The 15,634-nt window shown below is 47.4% G+C and overlaps 1 protein-coding gene and 1 long non-coding RNA gene across 6 annotated transcripts in view; one reads left to right on the forward strand and one right to left on the reverse strand.

Moving 5' to 3' along the window:
* The window catches only part of LOC115306023, a 17,211-nt gene extending 9,086 nt beyond the window's left edge, over positions 1 to 8,125 (forward strand). The window contains exon 3 of the long non-coding RNA XR_003915138.1: positions 8,034 to 8,125. This is a non-coding gene — a long non-coding RNA (uncharacterized LOC115306023). The remainder of the gene's footprint in view (positions 1 to 8,033) is intronic.
* Positions 1 to 15,634, reverse strand: part of ARNTL (aryl hydrocarbon receptor nuclear translocator like) — a 158,372-nt gene that overhangs the window by 57,097 nt on the left and 85,641 nt on the right. For 4 of the 5 annotated variants that reach the window (XM_029956179.1, XM_029956183.1, XM_029956184.1 and 1 more), the window contains one exon: positions 10,015 to 10,085. The exons of the other annotated variant lie outside the window; for it this stretch is intronic. The gene's annotated coding sequence lies outside the window, so the exon portion shown is untranslated. The remainder of the gene's footprint in view (positions 1 to 10,014; positions 10,086 to 15,634) is intronic. 5 annotated transcript variants of the gene reach the window in all.

The following is a 15,634-nucleotide window of genomic DNA, read 5'->3' on the forward strand; positions in this document are numbered from 1 at the left end:
TCAGTAAGTCAGATCTTCTTTGGGCCTAAGTGTCCCCGGATATAAACAGGGGGAGGAGGAGAATGCCTGCTTCACAGGCAGGTCTTAGGGACGCTATGAGAAAACACACATGGGAAGAATCCGTTCATATAAGATGACGATCATGTGTAAAGAAGGGTTGCGGGGTGGAGGAGGGGCCTGGGTGGCTCAGTTGGATAAGTGTCCAACTTCAGTTCAGGTCATGATCTCACGGTTTGTGGGTTCGAGCCCCGCATCGGGCTCTGTGCTGACAGCTAGCTCAGAGCCTGGAGCCTGTTTCAGATTGTGTCTCCCTCTCTCTCTGACCCTCCCCTGCTCATGCTGTCTCTCTCTCTCTCTCTAAAATAAATAAAAACATTTTTAAAAAATTAGAAAAAACAGAGAAGGGTTGCAGGGAATCCCTGGGCACCTCACCACATCAACTGCTGCCTCCTCTCCCCATGTCCCCTGGGCTTAAGGCCTGGCACCCCCTGGCGCAGCCACTGCAGTGCTGAGCTGGCCTCCGTACTGAAGGCTCATAGGAGAGCATGCCCTGGTGGAGCCGTGGAACAGGAGGGTGTGATTGGCTGGCCTCTTCCAAAGGCTACCAGGCACACCGACGGCCCTTAAATAGAAATCACTGGCTACAAGAGTTGGGGAACATTTTTGTCATCATGCAGGATTATAACCATCATCAAAATCAAAATACGAAACTCAATTCATTAAACCTATAGACTAGGACAAATGTATCATTTTGATGGATATTTGTGAGTTTTTAAAGTTTTCTTTTGGCGTTTAATTAAAATAAGCTAATTATAAAAGTTATAATTAGATACTGTTGGGATGAGCATGAATTGGTATAGCCTTTTGGGAAGGCAACTAAGCAATATGGATTCAAATTTTATTAAAAAATTTTTTTAATGTTTATTTTTGAGATAGAGACAAAGCACGAGCAGGGGAGGGGCAGAGAGAGAGAGAGAGGGAGACACAGAATCCAAAGCAGGCTCCAGGCTCTGAGCTGTCAGCACAGAGTCCGATGCGGGGCTCAAACTCAGCAACTGCAAGATCATGACCTGAGCTGAAGCCGGACACTTAACTGACTGAGCTACCCAGGCACCTGTGTATTGTTTCAAATTTTAAATGCAAACTATTTATGTCAGAAGTCCCACTCCTTGGTATCTATGCCACAGAAAGTCTCATGCAAAAGTTCATAACCGCGTACAACAATTGCTACAGCCCCAGCCATGTTGATGGCAAAAGACGGGAACCTGGGGGTCCACCAGCACAGGAGTAATGAAATGAACTTGAAATGTATCCATACCAGGGAGTGCAGCAGTCAAAAATAAGGTACATCTACCTTATCGACTTGAAAAGATGACCATAAGAATTGACAGTTGGCCATTGAGAGCTACAGAATGCTACAAATCGAGAAGTTCCATTTTCACAAAACAAAAGTGAAAGTGTGTATACTGGGGATAAGGGAGGGAACACAAGCGAATAAAAAAGGCCAGGACCACACCCAACAAAGTCTCAGCACTGCCCGTCTGTGCAGAAAGCTGGAGGTGGACAGGTCGCAAAGACTTTCTTTGCTTACATGAATGCACTTCAGTGTTGTCTGAATTTGCCACAAGTGTGGGCTCTTTTGTGGTGACAAAAACAAACAAAAATAGACCTGAAAGGTCATAGAATAATGATAATTTTTAAAATTCCAGTGTTTGCAAGGACGCCCCCATGGGATGTAGCACCACCTCTCCATCTCTGCCTGTGGCCACCGGCCCTGTGCCTCCTCCTGGGCTTGCCCAGAACAAGACTACAGATGGGCATGGTCTCCAGGATTGAGACTCTCAGACTCCTCACCTATTTCAGTAAGAATTCAACCAAGTTACAACTATTTCAACAAGCTGGCTAATAAAAAGGACTAAGTGCCTTATTCAAATTTTACAACGTCATAAATTACTGAATTCAAGTTCACTTGTTGCCAGCCTCTCTTAAATAGGGACCATCAACATTGATATCCTGCATGATCCAACATTGTATGTTGACTGATTAAGTGTCTGCTGAAGAGTTCTTAAAAACTGCTAATGAGGAAATCTCATGGGGAGGAGAGATGGTGACTCCCCTGAATCTAAAAGGGCCTAAGCAGAACACCATAGCCACTTGGGTTCTCATAAAATCCCAGCTTATGGGGTGAAGTAACCTTTCTATTATGGTAAAAGTGGCTGATGAAAAAAAAATAATCCTCAAATGATTCGGTGTCTAAAAGGTGTTAGATAGGAGAGACTGCTCAGTCCGTTACCTTCCATTTTTCATGACGAGCTAAAATCCAGATTTCTAGACAATATCTACCGAGTATCAAGTGTTGGCCCACTGACTCCAAAGTTTTAAGATGCCGTGAGCACTGAACAAAATACATCTGCCGGCCAGACGCAGCCCATGAATTGAGTTTTCAACCTCTGCCGGAAAGTCTACATTTTCTTAATGGGTGATTTTTTTTTTTTGAGAAGACAGAGAGAGACAGTGCGAGCCAGGGAGGGTCAGAGAGAGAGGGAGACACAGAATCCGAAGCAGGATCCAGGCTCTGAGCTAGCTGTCAGCACAGAACCCGACGTGGGGCTCGAATCCATGAACTGTGAGATCATGACCTGAGCCGAAGCCGGATGCTTAACCAACTGAGCGACCCAGGCGCCCCATTAATGGGTGATTTTTGTGCAATTTTATTTTATTTCTTTATTTTTAATTTTTTTTAATGTTTATTTTTGAAGGAAATAGAGATAAAGTGTGAGCAGAGGAAGAGCGGGGAGAGAGAGAGAAAGAGAGAGAGACACAGAATCCGTAAATGGCTCCAGGCTCTGAGCTGTCAGCACAGAGTTCAATGCAGGGCTTGAACTCCCAAACTGTGAAATCATGACCTGATACCCAAGCAATTGAGCCACCCAGGCGCCCCTGTGCAATTTTGTTTTTAGAAGGATGAGAGGAGGCAGGGAAATAATATGGAATGAGAGTCAAGCAGTTGATAAGTAAGAAAATATTTCTAACATACTTGAGAAAACAATGGTAGTTGTCCACGTCGAATGTTGAAGAAATTGTTTAAATTTGTTTGGCTATAGTAGGCATTAAACACTTGAGAGGGAGCACTTCCCAGGTGCAAATTTCCCCAGTTTACTATCAATCTACAAGAACTTACTCTACTACCATGTATTACATGTTTATCAAAGGACATGTGGGGTGCCTTGGTGGCTCAGTCGTTTAAATGTCCAACTTCGGCTCAGGTCTCGATCTCATGGTTCGTTAGGTTCAAGCTCTGCATCAGGCTCTGTGCTGACAGCTCAGAGCCTGGAACCTGCTTCAGATTCTGTGTCTCCCTCTCTCTCTGCTCCTCCCCCATTCATGCTCTGTCTCTCAAGAATAAATAAAAGTTAAAAAAAAATTAAACAAACAAACAAAAACAAAGGACATGTAAGATAACAACAGTAAGCACAGACATGCCCCCGGGCGCCGGGTGCTGCTCAGGCATGTGGCATCAGGAGCACCAGCGTGGGTCACACAGCCTCCGGGCAAGATTCCAACAGAGGCCGAACACATCTCCCTCCAGAACCAAAACCAAAACCAACCAAGGATTTAGACTCAACATCATAAAAGTGTGCTCCTTTTTTCCAAAGCCAAAAAAAGTAACAGATATATTTGTGCTAATAACAATATCTGCACATGAACCTCAACTCACAAAGTGCGTTTCTTAAGCAGGATCTCACTCCTCAGAGCCTTTAACTGCATTGTAGACTTTGTATCTTGTCCAAAGTTGTCTTACAGTTATTGGTAATGACACTTTAAAAAAGCAACAAAGTTAACAGATACTCAGCAGTTGCTCCACACCAGGGCAGAGCACATTTTCATATTACCGTCATACAAACCTCAAGAGGTGATTACTGTTATCACCATCCGTTTTGGAGGGGAGGAAACCGAGGCTTACAGACCTCGGGTGGGCAGTCCGAGTCACAACATTAGCAGCCACAGAGCTGACATACTGAGGCAGGTCTGCTGGCGTCCGTGCTCTAAGCCAATCTCAGTTTGCTGCTGGCACATGTACCCAAGGCGTGGCAAACGTCCTCCCGCTGCTCCTCCCCACGCCCAGTTTCCCCACTTGGTCAGAAGCCATTTTGTTTTTAAATTTTTATTTTTCCCATTTAAAACCTGTATGAATCACTCGGGGCACAGTCAGCCTCGTCCCACAGGGCCCCGGAGGCCCAGTGAGGTGCCCCTGGGGCACGTGCTTCTTTGCCACCAGCCTAAGGAGACAAGCCCAGCCTGTTGGGGTCCAGATGGGGTGTTCACATCACTGCTGTCTGAATGGGGTCTGGGAAGCGGGTGCTGACAGTCACAACAACCCTGTGAAATGGTCACTGAGGTATCAAAGAGGTGGGTGGAGGAAAGGGGAGGTGCCTGCAGCTTGGGAAAAGAGAAAATATTTATTTAGCCAACGGCTATGAAATATCTATTATTTGAAGCCTCGCACCAGACCCATGAGAGAGGGAGGCACAGTCTCTAACGTGCACAGGGATACACTATGCAAATAAAAACCTGGAGCAAGTAACACACACACACACACACACCCCCTCATACACATATACACACCAACACATGCACACACACACACAAACTGCATCGTGGGGCAGCAGCTCTTAAGGCGGTAACTTCGGCCCTCCCTTCCCCAATTCCATAGACCCCTCAGCCCTGACTACGAAAGATACTGCCCTGTCACAGACACCATGCCACGGCTGGCCCTCAGGGACCCCAGAAGGACAAGGAGGGCAGGTGCACAGGTCACAATGGCACTCGGGGGTGAGAGCCATCCCCAGGCTGGGTACAGGGCCACAAGAAGCTGCTGGCTCCATCCTAGGGGGAACATGGGGTCTGCTTCCTTACAGAAGGAGGAGGAGGTGGAGAAAAAGACAAAGGGAGTGCTCCTGAGGGTGGGAGACAAAGGCACCTTGGTGAGGCACAGACCCTTCCTCAGCACAGCGGCTCTGACATGGGAACAGTGAGGGTACAGGCTAGAACGTGGGGCCTCTGGGGCCCATTTCGCCAGATGCCCGTGGTGCAGGGGGCAGGGAGAAAGAGCAGGCGGTCAGGCAGGCTGTGGGGCAAGTGGGGCAGCCAACACCTGCCGAAGCCCTGATGCCACGTGCCTGCCCGCCAAGCCCTTTGCCTGCGCTTGCCACACAGCCAGCAGTCAATGAGCGGTAGGTAACCAGAATGGTGATGGTGACGATTGCACCCAGGTTTCTTCCCAGGGAGGTCAGGGGCCGCTTCCTAGGAGGGGGCGAATCAGCGGGGGTGTGAAGGGAGAGTGGGCGTGGACTACATAAACCAAAAGGAAAATGCATCCTGCACTCAAAGCTAAGGGGACGGGTGGGTGGTTCTGCCACACGCAGGGGCCAATGAACTTCCAATTTCAAGTACGTTTGAGCACGTGATAAATCCATCGTTTGGCGGCACAACCAGACTTTGTTATCCTGACTTCAACAAACACTTCCTGAGCTAGCTGTGCTCTGCTGGTACCGACAACCGAGAGATGGTGTGTGCGTGTGTGTGCGCGCATGCGCATGCATGTGTGGTCCCCACCCTTAAGGAGCTTGGTTTGCTGAGCATAACAAGTAGTAAATCAACAGTATGCTGATAAGTTCTTTGGAAGAGAGAAATGCAGGGTGTTGTGGGAGCCAAGAGGAAGGTCATCCCCAGGTCACAGCGAGGAGCAGGGTGGGAAGGAAGGTGTCCAGAAGAGTGGAAACCTGGGCTGAGCTGCTGAAATGGGGAGCAGCGGGCAGGTCATTTCCAGGAGGGCCCAGAGGCGATGGCTGGTGGGAGGCTGGGCCCAGGTTAGAAATCCCAGCTAGGGAAGAAGTGAAATGAGGAATGTGCCCACAGGCCAGATCATGAAAGCCTGCAGGCCCACAAAGGGCCTGAGGCTTTATCCTACAAGCAATGAGGAGCCCTGGGAGAGATTCAAGCAGAAGAAAGCCATGATCAGATGTGTGAGTTATAAACATCATGCTGATAAGGAGTGTGGGGGTGGAATGCAGGAGGACAAAAATGGACACAGGACGACCAATTAAGAGGCCGTTGAAAGAAATCCAAATGATGAGTCCTAAGGGACAGAGCAGGGAGGGAGGAGAAGGGAGTGGACAAATGAGAAAGTGCCCTCTTTGCTAGGACGGTCACCCACAGAACGTGACAGCTGAGGGAAAGGACAAAGCCAGGGACGACTCGTGCAGGGCTGCAGTCCCAGGCAAGGTAAGGGACACAGGGAGACAGACGCACCAGCTGCGGGGCGGGCACGGGCTGAGATGCCCACAGGCAGCGGCCAGCAGCGCAGCCTAGGGGAGGTTCTGAGCTGGATATATAGTTCTGAGTGACTTCAGGATGGAGGGGAGCAGTGCCCGGGCTCCGCTGGGAAGAATCCTTGTGGTGAGAGAAAGGGACCAAGCAGAAGGCTACCAAGCTAAAGACTAAAGAAAGAGCACTGGCCAAGCGCAGGCTGTGGAGGCGAGGCCTTTGGGGCTGGAGAACCCGGAGAGACCGGCCAGGAGGAGCGAGGCGAGGGAGCACCTACCAAGGAAAGGAAGGAACAATTCAGAGGCAGCAGATGAGGGGCCCGAAGAGGGAGTCCCCACTGCGGGAAGCAGTTAGGTGTTAGCAGCCACAGCCCAGCAAAAGAATTAAGTGTTGACAGTTCAGCCGACGTCTGCAGAAGTCTCAAAAAGAATTATGACTTTTCCTCCAACAGCCTCACTGTCTTGCTTCATTTCTTTGCAGGGCCTTCTCGATGATCCTAACTAAACTGCTGGCCACCTCACCTGCCGTCTCCCTTTATTTTACTTCAGAGCATTACTGTGCCTGCCTGACCTTAGCTCCACATCTCATACATTTATTCTGTCTTCCCTACTAGAAACACATTCTCAGGAGTAACCTCACGAGGACAGAGAATGTGTGCCATGTCACCTCTATAGCCACAGTGCCAAGAGTCAGTACCTGGCACACAGAGGTTAAGCACTTTGTCCCAAGCCTCTTGGCTCATTAGAAACAATAAATATTCACGGAGCACACATGACATGCCCACGCCAGGCTAGATGCAAGAACAATGGGGGAGGGGGGGGCAAACACCCAGCCCTCAAAGCTTAAAGTTGAAGGTTAGCAGAGAGAAATACCAAATATTCAAACAAAAAGTAGATTATAATTGCCACAGAGCTAGGACTGGAATCTGACTATCATGCCTTCCAGTGATATTTCCCTTCTAAGCCCACGAGGGTTAACCTTCTCCAACCAAAGAACATCTTACCTGGGGAAACAGGTAAAGTGAATAAGGTTTGGTCTTAGCTTCTTGCAGAGATCCCACACTTCCTCCACCCTGTCACCAGACTCCTAAGAAGTGGATACACCCACAATAGGCTCTAAATATTTAACCCGTACGGCACAGTATGTCCCTAGTCCATCTATGTAAGTAGGAGAAGTAATGCCAGACTGAGGGGAGAGAATACAGGAAGCAGTGTAAACCAGGGGTCAGATCTGGGTTCAAATGTCTTGTAACCTTGGGCAGGTTACTGAGCCTCTTTATGGTTTGATTTCCTCACTACTGATGTGGAAAAGCTAACTCCCCGTGCTGGAGGCTGCTGCAGAGAGGACCTAAAATGACACTTGTGGAACCCCCAGCACCATGCCTGGTACCTAGTGAGGGCTCCAAAAATGGTGGCTCTAAACCAGTTACACCTGTTGCCTTTGTTCCCAGATCTCAAACCTCTACATTCACACAAATGAAGCCAAATATGACTTAGGCTTCATACCAAAGAACGTGCACTCGAAATGCTCAGAGCACAAATTGATACCTGGCCAGATGACTAAAGGAATTATCTCCGACTCCCGTATGTGGGCTGACCCCGCAGTAAGAAGTCTCATTTCAGTCTCTTGGTCTACCCTCTCTTCTGACCACCCATGGTGGCAATTGCAACCCTTTCCCCAACAGATCACATCTTGTCTTCTGGCAGGAGTCCAGATGGGCTGGGTTCTGTGTGCAAGCTGCAGCAGGGCCACGAGCACCACGCCTCCAAGGGCGGAGAAGAACACAGTTGCCAGCCCGATGTGCATTCAAGCACCACTTGGCTCCAGAGAAGGAAGTGAGCACCGGTCACAGCATGCCGGGCCTGCCTCAGAGCTAAAGAAAAGGTAGCTGCGACTTGCAAATGTTCAAATGTTATGTGCATCTCCCTTCTCTTGTGGCCCAGACTCTCTATGAGTGGCCTGATTTCCTAATGTCTCCGATTCTTTATCCCTCATTTGCGTCCAACCCTGTGAAGCCCGGAGCCTTCCCTCTCCCCGACCCCCTGCCCCGTTCTCCTCTTGTGCATCACGGTCTTTGAGGCCACCTGTAACCAGCTTGCCACCAAAGCAGCAGCCTTCTTTCAACTTCCTTCTCCATAGTTCTGCCACGCCTTTCTCTTCCTTTTCTGGGACTCTCTCCTCCTTGGCCTCTGGTTCTCTTCCACCTTCTTCTTCCATCCAGAATTATGCACATTCCTCAAGGCTCAGCTCTCTGCTCATCATGGGGAGAACTTATTTAATCCTGTGGCTTCTCTTTCACATCTCCAGACCAAGCCCTCACAACGCCGGCTTCAGCCCTGCATTTCCAACTGTCTACTGGACATTTTCCGTGGATGAAGCACTGTCATCCCGAATTCAGTGTATTTAAAACCAGATGTACCAACCAGCCCTCTCAGTCTCCAGTCTCCGCATTTGTCAACGGTACCGTAGTGAACCGCCAAGTTTAAACTTTCATTTTCTTTAGTTCCTGTCTTTAGAGTCTAAGGAGACTATAAATCCTATGGTTCTCCCATTGCAAGAGCTCTTCTATTGGTCCTTCGCTCCTGTTGGAACCACTGTTAAGCACATGCTGCCACGCGCAGATAGCTGCTGTTCTGCTGAACAAGCCCCGGGCCTCCTGTCCAGCTCTCAGAAGAACGGTCCTAGCATGTCACTTCTGCCATTTCACTTCTTTCCCCAAAATAGCCTTAATGTCTTCCCACTGCCTCCAGGACAAAGTCCAAGTGCCTTAAGACTGACATTCAGGGTCTAGAGAAGGAGTCTGCAAACCAGAGCCCACAGGCCAAATCCTACCTACCACCTGTTTTTGTAAATAAAGCTTTGCCAGGACCCAGCGGTACCCATTCATTCTTAGCTGTTTTCAGGCCAGAACCGCAGAGCTGAGTAGCTGGGATGGAGACCGCATGGCCTATGAAGTCAGAAGTATTTGCCATCTGACCTTTTACAGAAGAAGTTTGCTGACCCTGGTGGAGAATAATCATTCCCCTGCCAAAGGTCTTGACCATGATTCCTTTGAGCTCTTGCTCCTGTGGGTCTGTTGATGAGCCCACTTTCTCTGTATCTTTTTTTAATAAGAGATTAAAACAATTTTTTTTATATAGTTTATTTATCTTTGAGACACAGAGAGAGCATGAGTGGGGGAGGGTCAGAGAGAGAGGGAGACACAGAATCTGAAGCAGGCTCCAGGCTCTGAGCTGTCAGCACAGAGCCCGATGCGGGGCTCAAACCCACAAACCGTGAGATCATGACCTGAGCTGAAGTCGGATGTTTAACCGAATGAGTCACCCAGGTGCCCCTCTCTATATCTTTAAATACTTGCTTTCTCAAACCCAAAAATCTTATTTCACTCTTCTCTGGATTTTTCCTTCAAAACACAGCCACAGCTTGCCCTGCCATGAGCCTGGGTGTGTCTACCCCTAAACTCTCTGGATGCCCCTCCTCTGACCTCCTCCTCTTGGCATCTACTTCATAAACCTACAGTGAAATTTCACTTCTCTTGTGGCTCCCTTCTGCCTATACTACAGGCTTCTCTAGAGTCTAGACTTGGTAATCTCCACAGAGCTGTGCCAATGATAACTTTCTTGCCCTTTATTCCAAATAGCAATCCTCAACAGCATAATTTGGTAAGAAGGCATCAAACAAACTTACCAGTGAAAGCCTAGGAGTCCACATTTGAAAATTAAGTTGGGTCCAGATGCGTGCACTCTGGCCAGCACCACCTACAGCCAACAAAACAAGAGTTCAGCTTAAGAGAGGCTGTTTATACATTGTCTTTGAATTTATAGCTCCCCAAAAGTTTTAATTTACCGTCCTCTCAGAATGCCCATTTCTGTTACGTTGCCTAGAAAATTCTGCTCATCTATCAAATCCACTGGACAGTCTCTCCCTAGAAGCCTCCCCAGTGTCCCCAGCAAGCCAGGCACTGCCCCCTCTCAGTTCCCATGGAACTGTCCCATGGAGAGACATTTATGGTAACATGTGACACATGGGAGCATAATTTCTTCTTTAGGAATGGGGGTCTTTAGAGTCTAGGCTTTTTAAAAATATTATGAAAATGTTTTATTTTTGATACAGGGAGAGACAGAGCATGAGAGGGGGAGGGGCAGAGAGAGAGGGAGACACAGAATCCGAAGCAGGCTCCAGGCTCTGAGCTGTCAGCACAGAGCCCAATGCAGGGCTCAAACCCACAAACGTGAGATCATGACCTGAGCCAAAGTTGAAGGCTTAACTGACTGAGCCACCCAGGCATCCCGAGTCTAGGCTTTTCAAGAGAAAAGACCTGTTAAATTTACCCCTTCTCTAACCCCACTGCCTAGAACACTGGGGGCATTCAGGTAGTCTTCAATAAATATTTGTAAAAATGCGTGGACAAATAACCCACTTAATTCATTAATACATACGTAGGTATTGAAAATTTTTGCTAGATCACAATTTTCCCTATGGAAAGGCATGCCCCAGTCCCATTGTTTTTAATAAGCAATGGTTTAACAGGAAGGATTAAGGAGATTAATGTTCTAAATGCACACCTTTGGAATGACACTCCCCTGGGCAGAGAGCCTTCAGAGGCTTCCAGAATCTAAGAAGGCAAGCCCAAGTCTGTAAACAGGCTGCCAGGCCTGCACCAACTGGCCCAGCCTGAGTCCACAGGCTCACGTGGCCTCCCCCAGGGACCCCCCCATCCAGGCCAACAGGCCTAAAGCAGCCCCTTCCTTCTCTGTATTCCCTTCCTTTGGATGTCTTCCTTTCCCCTCCGTATTATCTCCTACTGAAATGCCATCCATTTCAAATATTATATCCCAGGCCAAGTTCATGATGGAACCAATGTTTTTTTTTTCCTCTCTCTCATGTATGTGTGTGTGTGTGTGTGTGTGTGTGTGTGTGTGTTAAAATATACATAACAGAAAATTTATAATCTTAATCATTTTCAGGTACACAGCTCAGTGGTATTAATATGTTGTGTTACTGTGTACCCATTACCACCATCCATCCCCAGAACTCTTTTCCACAAAACTGAAACCATATCCATAAAACGATAACTCCACATTCTCCCTTCCCCCCACCCCACCCCCCCATCTCTGAAACCCAGTACGTTTTTGTGGAATGAAGAAATGATGAATAAAGACATGAATAAATCTGACCTCAACTCTCCTCACAAAAGCCAGAAGGACTATCCCTTTCTACTACACTCCCCTGGCATGGTCTTCATCTTTCTTGGATTTATTTCAATCAGTCTAAAGCAATCCTGTTTTGGAAACCATGACTTATTTGAGAGGTTAAGCTCTGGTCCAAAAGCATGCATTTGGCCTGTCCTCCATGTTGCTAGATCCAATGGGCAGGCCTGGGTCCTTGTCTTGTAGCTTCGGGCACCAGTGAACTGTTCCCTCTTGTCTGACAGTTCCTTTCACTTGGCTTCTAGGCTAGTACTCTTGTTTTCTGCCCACTGCACTGGCTGTTCTTTCCTTTTGCTGGTTTTTCTTTATCTCCCTGCCTCTTAATGTCGGAGTGTCCAGGGCTCAGGCCTCATTCTCATTTCTTCTCCGTATACCTTCAGTCACCCCTCAGTGATTTCACCAAGAGTCAGGGATTCAGACATCATTTGTATGCTGAGGATGTCTAGATTTGTTTCCAAGCCTGGACCTCTCTCTCAACTCCTGGCTAGTAGGATATATCCAACTGCCTGCTTCAAGTCAGATGTCAAATAGACAGAAGCTCTGTGTAAGTCATGTTCAATGTCCCAAACTTAACATGTCCAGTGCAGACCCCTGGCCCGCCCCCAGACCTGCTCCTCCAAGTGTTCCCTGTATCACTCTAAGACAACACTCTTCAAGTTGCCCAGGCCCAAACAGTTAGAGTCATTCTGATCTCCTCTCTCTTACTCCATATCCAATCCTCACCCAAACTGGTTTGTACTTCAAAATATATTCAGAACATGACCATTTCTCACTCCCTCCGCCATTACCAACAGAGCTGATTACAAAAGCCTCCGCACAAATGTGCCTCCCCACCCCTGCCTGCCCCCATCACCGTGCACTTTGGCTCTTGGTAACACTCCTCCCTCCGTCCACAGTCTATTCCCAGTGCAAGAGGGAACTGTTCACAACATAAGTCAGATCAGGTCATTTCTTTGCTTAAAATCCTGAAAAGCCTTCCTAGCAAGGTCAATGCCAAAGGGATGAATGTTTGTAAGGGTAGACCCTGCAGGCCCAGGGGCAGGCTTGCGGGGAGGAAGGGTCTTCAGGCCAGAGTCCAGCTCCCCTCCATCTGTCAAATGGCAGTCCTGGCCATAGCTCCTATTATCTGGTTGCAAAAAGAAAGAAAAAGAAAGGCAGACCAGTACAATCAGTCAGCTTCCTTTTCCAGTTAAGGCACCACAAAAAACCAACAGCACTCACATTTCTCAAGAAACACATAAGATATGTCAAGTCTGCCACCACTTAATAACTGGTTTCCAAAGATAAATCTAGCCCTTCTGGAGAATAATTATTACCCCCTTGGTGGTGGTAGTGGGGGATCCTCCTTAAGCCCCTCTTTTTCCTGCACCCTCCAGCTGGTCACCAAGCCTGGTTGCCTGATTGTCTCTAGACTTTCTCCCACTCTTCCTCTTTACTGGCGGGGCAGCCTGAGGTGAAGTCCAAATGAAACAACTAAGGGCTTTAATTAGCTCAGGTCTCCTCGACTCTCCTTGGAGCTATAGTGGCACCCTCCTAACCAGTATCCCCACCTCTACTCCCTTGTTTATTTCCAACCACAAACCCAGACACAGTGTCTGTAACAACTTTTAATAAAACCTGAATATGATCAAGTCCTCTGCTTAAAATTCCCCAAAGAGTTCCTATCTTATTACACTATAAATTCTTCAAAACATAGTACAGTAAACCATGCTAAATATTCTTTCTTATCTTCCATAGATGCTTTTCTTCCACCTTCTTAAAAAAGATCATGAAGGCCCCACCAAGGATGGGCAAACGATCCAGCCCTGATTAGACTACTCCACTCCCTGGCAACAATGACTGGCCCCAAAAGACAAGCACATCATCCAACCTAAGCCAGGCAGAGATTTTCTCTAGAACTGATAATACAGATGCAGAGAAAGGAGTTGTCCCTTCACTGCAATTGCCAAACTGGGACTGTCAGCAGCGGTGCCCCCATGAGGAGCATGGTCCATCTGCAGTAGGAAAGACTGACGCCAACATACAAAGAACAGAAGACAGGGAACCAGACAGACCACTGGCAGCATCAATCCCCATTCTGGCACCCCTTCCTTCTGTGAACTCCTGTAGCATCCTGCCCAGCTATGGAACCGGTAACTCCCCACTTATACCTCCACTAGAAGGAGTCCCAACGGGCACACCATGTCATTTCCCATATCTGTGTCTTTCTACATTGTTCCCTCTGCCCAGAATGCATGCTCCTTGGGTTTTTACACAACAGCCAGACCTTTAGCTCTATGGAGGCTTCCCTGAAGGGCAGTTAGTCCAGTCTTCCAGAGGTGCTCTACAATGCCTGAAAGGTACTCATTCTGTTGCACACAGACTCCTCCTGGCGTTCCCAGTCTTAGCTGGTCACCCAAGCTAGAACCCTCATACTCACCCTAGTCTCCTCACACTTCCTTGATGCCATGTGGACTTTCCACTTCTTGCTTTCTGTTCTACCACTCCCCTCCTTGTTTTCTCACTGCACTCCAGCCACCCTGGCCACCTTTACCCTGCTGTTTGCATTCCCTAATGCTCTTTCCCCAGTTAAACACAGCTCACTTCTTCACTTCATTTGCTACAGCATATACTATGGTACAAGTTCACAAAAACCCATTTCTTTTGTCTTGGGGGCACATGGCTAGACTATTTCCCAATAGCTTTTCTTGCAGTTAGGAGTAAACACGTGACTGAGTTCTAACCAATGGGTGGGAGAGGCATGTGCTTCTTCCAGACTGGCCCATAAAAAGTTCCCCACAAGGGGCACATGGGTGGCTTAGTCAATTAAGCATCCAACTCTTGATTTTAGTTCAGGTCATGATCTTACGGTTCGTGACGTTGAGCCCCATGCTGGGCTCTATACTGATAGTGCAGAGCCTGTTTGGGATTCTCTCTCTCCCTCTCAAAATAAATAAACGTTAAAAAAATTTTTAAATAAAAATATTAAAAACTTCCCCAGAAGACTATCTTCTTACTCATTCTCCAGCTAAATGGAAAACAATCTGAGAGCCTTGAAGAAGGCAGAGCCAAAAGATATAAAGAATGTGGGTCCCTCAGTAACTACAAAGGAGGAACAGCCAAACTGGAATTTTTCTGTACAAGAAATAACGTTTTCTTGGGTTGGTAACACTGAGATGTGGGGGTTTGTTTTCTACTTAACCTAACAGTTTGGTCTCCTTCTCAACAAGACCCTCTCTGACTACTCTAAAATTCTCCAAATGCTTCTTAGCCAACCAACCTCCTTGCTTTATTTTTCAGAATCTTATTACCCTATTGGATAATGTATATTTTATTATTTTGGTCACTATCTCCCCAAATTTGCATGTGAACTAAGGGCAAGAAATTTTTGCCTTTTTATTTTTTCCTTTGCCGTGTCCCCTGGGTCTAGAACAGTGCTGGCCGTGTTATGGACAATCACTTATTGTTGAATGAATGAATGAATGAATGAATGAATGAAGTACATGGGCTCCAAGGTCAGAAGAGCCTGGGTTGAGGCCCAGCTCTGCCGTTTATTAGCTGTGCGACCCGAGTGAAGCAAGATACTCCACCTCTTTAACACTCATTTTCTTCATCTGTAAAATGGAGGAAATAACAGCACTTTCTTTATAAAGACTGGGAATAATTAAGATTGTGAACACAAATCCCTGAGTACAGTGCCTACTAACAGCTCAGGTTCCATAAATGCTAATTGCTATTGTTATCAACTCAAGGCCAGAGGACAAGACTCGGTGTCAGGCCCTAGCAAGGTCATGGGGAGAGCAATATTTGACAGCAGAAGCTGAATGGATACTTAAATGCACAAACTCTTCTGGAAGAAATCATGACAAACACCTAGGTAGTGAGATTTAAGAACTGCCTAAAAGATCTCAGTAAATTGCCAACGATCAGAAAAACATGACAACTGGTGTCAGGGGTAATGAAAAGTCTGCAGAAAAGTGCTACTAGGGAAAGCACACCGCCCAAATGATGAGAGATCACTTTGTACCTTTTAAGAAACAATTTTCACAGCAAAGCTCGAGAAAAGAGAGGCCTCTTGCATCATGGGGACGAGGTAATAAGGTTATAAAAATGGAACT

This window comes from Suricata suricatta, chromosome 11 (genome assembly GCF_006229205.1).
Source record: "Suricata suricatta isolate VVHF042 chromosome 11, meerkat_22Aug2017_6uvM2_HiC, whole genome shotgun sequence".
Classification (NCBI taxonomy): domain Eukaryota; kingdom Metazoa; phylum Chordata; class Mammalia; order Carnivora; family Herpestidae; genus Suricata; species Suricata suricatta.